Source organism: Cervus canadensis, chromosome 14 (genome assembly GCF_019320065.1).
Source record: "Cervus canadensis isolate Bull #8, Minnesota chromosome 14, ASM1932006v1, whole genome shotgun sequence".
In the NCBI taxonomy this organism is placed as follows: Eukaryota; Metazoa; Chordata; class Mammalia; order Artiodactyla; family Cervidae; genus Cervus; species Cervus canadensis.
In genome coordinates this window covers 59021793-59027689 of record NC_057399.1, presented here as the reverse complement: position 1 = coordinate 59027689, position 5897 = coordinate 59021793, and the positions used below count along the sequence as shown (strand labels likewise).

The following is a 5897-nucleotide window of genomic DNA, read 5'->3' as shown; positions in this document are numbered from 1 at the left end:
CCTGTCCATCCCCTCAATGTCCTCTATTTGTCAAATAAAAGAGAATCATTTGTTTTGATAATGCAATCTGTAGAAGTCTGCTTGGCAGGCTGGAAATCTTGATAAAAGGTGAACATATCTTCACAGAAAGTCCAAAAGTGTGTTTTTATTAGATATTTAATTTTTAATTAAGTTAGAATTTCACTTTCCTCTTACTACCCTGGGTGACTTTTGGAGGTTTTCTTTTGCTTAAACTTTGCATAAAAGGCTAAATTCTCTAACAAAACTATGCTATGGGTTTATTTTGTTTTAAGATTTTTAAAGTTATTTTATTTATTTTAATTGGAGGCTAATTACTTTACAATATTGTGGTGTTTTTTTGCCATACATCAACATGAATCAGCCATGGGTGCCCATGTGTCCCCCCATCCTGAGTAAAGTAAGGAGTGCTTCGTGAATTAGCATGCCATCCTTGCACGGGGGCCTGACTAATCTTCTCTGTATTATTCCAGTTTTAGTATATTGGCTGCCAAAGGGAGCACCTAACATGTTGTTTGATGGAGACGATTTTTAAAATCTTTATTGAACTTGTGTTTGGTCTTTTGGCCATGAAGCATGTGTGATCTTAGTTCCATGATTAGGCATTGAAACCAGACCCCCTGCACTGGAAGATGAAGTCTCAACCATTGGACCCCCAGGAAAGTCCCTATGCTATGGTTTTAAGTTAGATTTCTTTAGGAGTTAACACGTTGAAAGCACTAAACACTGAAATTTGCAGACTTCCTGATTGCAAACTAATTTACCTTGAACAGCCTTAATTGTAAAGAATAATCATAATATGAATGAAAGCCACCATTTCGTCAGAACCTACCATGTGCCAAGCCTGTTATGTAATACTCATCATCAACTTCTGAAGTTGATACTTTTATCCTAATTTTATAAGTGAAAAAACAAGAAATTTAACAATTTACTTAATATCACACATTGATAAATGGCCCAAACATGAATCAGACTCTGACCTGTCTCTCCATAAAGTCTATCCTCTATTTTACTACAAAATTCTGATTCACCAACTGCTGCCGAAATTTGGCCTCTGTACACCCATGACGAATTAAATCTGGGAGACAGAGTTTTGGGTGAAATAGAACAAAATAACTTTATTACTTTGCCAGGCCAAGGGGGACACAGCAGGCTAATGCCCTTAAGATGGTGTGTCCCACCCAGGAAGGGGTAGTGAGGAGCTTTATGATGTTCAAGGAGCAGAGTGTGGTCAGCGCGTGGACCTTCTGATTGCCTGGCAGCAAGGTAATTAGGAGGCAATATCATCAACCTTCTAGTTCCAACTGGTCTGGGGTCTTCATGCTTGTGGGCAGCAGATGTTTAACTTCTTCCCCCTGGTGGGAGTTTCAGTATCTGCAAAACAGCTCAAAGGACATGCTCAGAATATTATCTGTAGTCCTTGAAAGTGAACGTGTTAGTCGCTCAGTCTTGTCTGACTCTTTGTAACTCCATGGATTGTAGCCTGCTCTGCTCCTCTGTCCTTGGGATTCTCCAGGCAAGACTTTGCAGTGGGTTGCCATGCCCTCCTCCAGGGGATCCACCTGACCCAGGGATCGAACCCCAGTCTCCTGCACTGCAGGCAGATTGTCTACCATCTGAACCACCAGGGAAGCCCCAGGAGTCTTTGAGGAAGAACCAAAGGTTTTTTTTTTTTCTTTGTTTTCCTCCCAGCTTGTGGGATCTTAGTTCCCAGACCGTGTATTGGGTCTTCAGCATTAAAAGCACCAAGTCTTAACTACTGGACCACCAAGGGAATTCCTGAACTAAAGTTTCTTAATTTTGTTTAGTGGTTAAAGTATTATTCTTTTGTCTTGATTGATTTTTTTTTTTTTTTTACTTTTTTCTGCATTTTCTTACTTCTCTGAAATAATTTATTCTTTGACTAAAGTTTTTCTAAAGACAAAAGGCAGGCAGTGGATAAGGGCAGGGTCTGTTCTGGAAAGGGCTTCCCAGGTGGTGCTAATGGCAAAGAATCCACCAAATGCAGGAGATTCAAGGGGCAGTTTTGAATCCCTGGGCCAGGAAGATCCAGTGGAGGAGGAAATGGTAACCCACTCCAATATTCTTGCCTGGAGAATCCCATGGCCAGAGGAGCCTGGCGGGCTACAGTCCATGGGATCACTAAGAGTCCCACATGACTGAAACAACTTAGCATGCACACATGCACTATTCTAGGAAAGTCTTATAGGGCCCTGCCTGGTTTAGAGAATCAAGGTTCTTTTGTTTAAAGTAGGTTAAATTTTAGTCGTATTTTTATTTTTATATGGCTGTCGTTTCTGATAGCCTTATCTCCTCCCTGCCATGCCCCTAGACTCACACACTTATTTCCTCTGTTGGTAGAAAGTCTTGTCTCTGAAAGGAAAGAAATATCATTAAAGAAGGTTGGCCATAAATCAAAGGCTATCAATATACTTTCAAAGCAATAAATAACCTATTGTGGCTACATAAAGTCAGTATTCAAAAATACATTTCAACAAAGCATTCTTGTTATTCAGTCACTCATTTATGTTCAGCTCTTTGTGGACTCCATGGACTGCAGCATGCCAGGCTTCCCTGTCCTTTACCATCTCCTGGAGCTTGCTCAAACTCATGTGCATTGGGTCAGTGATGCCATTCAACTATCTCATCCTCTGTCACCCTGTTCTCCTTCTGCCTTCAATTTTTCCTAGCATCAGGGTATTTTCCAGTGAGTCAGCTCTTCGTATCAGGTGGCCAAAGTACTGGAGCTTCAGCTTCAGCATCAGTCCTTCCAATAAACATTTATGGTTGATTTCCTTTAGGATTGACTGCTTTGAGACTCTTAAGAGTCTCCTCCAGCACCACAGTTCAAAAGCATCAGTTCTTTGGTGCTCAACCTTTTTTATGATCCATGCCACTCATTTTAATAGTGTGGTTCCAGGAGAGGGCCGCATTTTTCCTATGACTGAAGTCACTTGGCTCTGTGTCCTAGATTTCAGGAGGAGGTTGATGATGTGAAGATAGAGTCCAAAATATACAAACCTGGGCTGGGTTGCTTCCTTTCCTGACAACTCCCACCAGCACAGAGCCCTGAGAACCCTGCCCAGCCCACGATCGCAGCTCCTCACTTCATCTCCTTTCTGTTGCTTTTGCTACCAGGGAGAAGTGATATAAAATTTAATAAGTTGAATAAAAGTTATTTCTCCCCACCCCATTTGTGTGGGTTCTGGCAGGGTGCTTTGTAAAGTGCATTCGATGACTAGGAGTGATGTGGAACCAAATTACTGCCTAACAGTTGTTGGCACCAGAGTACGTTAAGTCGTTCCTCACCAGAATTTCATCTGTCTCCCACTGCTCTGAAGACCTTTCATCTTAGTGCCAGCTTTGCGAAGGGAGGAACAGACCGCTGAGTGCATGTGGGTTACAACAGGACAAACATTTCCCTAAATGAGTTTTCCAACTTTCTTGCGGAGTGGGGGGTGGGGGTGGGGCGTGGGGGGTGCGGTGGGAGGGGGCATCGAGGAAGGAACAGCCTCTGAATATAATCTGTTGATTTACTTTCATATAGTATGGGCTTCCGAGGTGGCGCTCAGGTGGCGCTAGTGGTAAAGAATCCACCTGCCAATGTAGGAGCCGTGGGAGACAAATGTTTGATCCCTGGGTCAGAAAGATCCCCTGGAGGAGGAAACTGGCAACCCACTCCAGTATTCCTGCCTGGAGAATCGCATGAACAGAGGAGCCTGGCAGGCTACAGTCCATGGGGTCAAAGAGTCAGACACATGTCCATCAAACTCCTGAAATTAAAGGAAACCATAAAAGAATTTTTTTTCCCTAACTGAACAAACAATGTGCCAATTTAAAGTGAAGCATCGCAGATTTTTCACCCTAAAACTGAGTTACTTCCAGCTTTTTCTTATATGACACACATTCTCTTTTCTGTTTAGTTTGTTTTGTTTTTTTAAATGTGCATGCCTCTGAAGAAAGCATGTTGCAAACCTCTATGTTGCAATTAAAGAAGACTCTTTTGCTTGTTTGTCATTATAGACTTCGTTGATTGACCCGGAATGACTATTTAAAGCCTTATGTTAGTGTGTTCTTTTGAGGGCTATTGCCAGTCTCCACGGTCCCTCTGTTTGCCTGCAGGTGTGCACAAGTGTGTTTTTGTTAGCCTTGCTCAAAGATCAGGTTTTCTGTACTTTATATCATTTTTATTGTCTTTATTTGGACTGTCTTCAGTATCACAAAACATTTTTAAATATGTGGCTGAGAACTGCATGAAGTAATAATACTTCTCTGAAAAAATAAGCTCTGTTCTTTAATGTCTGAGTCCCCATTCACCTTTTGCCTGAAGTGTTACATTGTATATCCACAGGCAATGAGCAGTACACCATCCAAATTCTTTTCCTACTTTACTAGTTCATTTTCTCCATCCAGTAATTTGCATCAAGTTGCATCCTTTTGGAAAGAACACACTCCCTTTTTGAAACACATGTTCTTGATTCAAACCTATTCCAGGATCTCTGGTAATGTCACAGGCTAAACATTAATTGTCAATCCAAATACTGTTACTGCTACTGCTAAGTCACTTCAGTCATGTCTGACTCTGTGTGACCCCATGGACTGCAGCCTACTAGGCTCCTCCGTCCATGGGATTTTCCAGGCAAGAGTACTGGAGTGGGGTGCCATTGCTTTCTCCAGATCCAAATACTAGCCATATTAAATAGGCATTGCAGTCAAATCATTCAAGAACATCTTATGCAAATTGCATTGCCCTCCATTGGATTTTTTTCTTCCCCTTTCTTGTTTGAGGAGAGTGACAACCATGTCAACATTATGATTGGTGACTTCTGCCTTCATGTCTGAACCAGCTTTGACCTGAACCAGTATAGTTAATGACTGATTAAGAAAAGCTTGAGGTCAGATATTTGAAAACTTTGAGACATATTGGTTTTCTAACATTTATTTTTGGTCATAGCAGTGGAAATCATTTCAATGATCGGTACATTAACCTTCCCTGCTTTATACTTTTGGGGCATGGGGGATGGGTGATGTTACTACTGAATAATTTTAATGTTCAAGAGCATTTGTCTCCACTAGATGTGTCAGCTGGTTCAAAGTGGATAGAGAGGTAGGTTAAATAGGATTTTAAGACCCAAACTGCAATGATAAATTGTAGAGCATGGGCACGGAGCTCGCTGTAGCACAACTGAGGTGGGATTGACGACACTTCTTCAAATTTTGGGGCTTGGTTGGAAACCAAATGGGGTTACTCACACGTCTCACCGCATTGATTAACTGAACAATCCAGGACAAAGTAAACAGCATGTGCATTCCCCTCATGGTGGTCCTATCAGCATCCATCTCTGATCTCATCCTCCACCGCCCCCTTCTCCTCCTTCCCTGTCTTTCCCAGCATCAGGATCTTTTTCCAATGAGTCAGTTTTTCACATCAGATGTCCAAAGGACTGATGAGCATCAATCCTTCCAATGAATATTCAGGGTTGATTTCCTTTAGGATTGACTCTTTGATTTCCTTGCTAACCAAGGGACTCTCAAGAGTCTCCTCCAGCACCACAGTTTGAAAAGCATCAGTTCTTCAGTGCTCAGCCTTCTTTATGGTCCAACTCCCACAGTCATACATGACTACTGGAAAAACCGTAGTTTTGACTATCCAGACAATTGTTGACAAAGTGATGTCTCTGCTTATCTTTCTCCAAATCTCACTAAACATTTCCATCAAAAAACATATTAATTTGCAAGTTTAAATTTTCCATATGACAGTAACATCAAGCCATATTGAAATATAGAGCAAAGAAAGCTTTCCTGTCAAATTTGGCGAATATAACACAGGATAAATGGCAATCTGTGATCTGGAATGAAGATTGCAATAACTTGTAAAA

The 5897-nt window shown here is 41.5% G+C and overlaps 1 non-coding gene across 1 annotated transcript; it reads right to left on the bottom strand.

Moving 5' to 3' along the window:
- Positions 1-414: 414 nt before the first annotated feature.
- LOC122453445 lies at positions 415-519 on the bottom strand. Its single transcript, XR_006273066.1, has one exon. It is a non-coding gene; the product is annotated as a U6 spliceosomal RNA (small nuclear RNA).
- Positions 520-5897: the final 5378 nt, after the last annotated feature.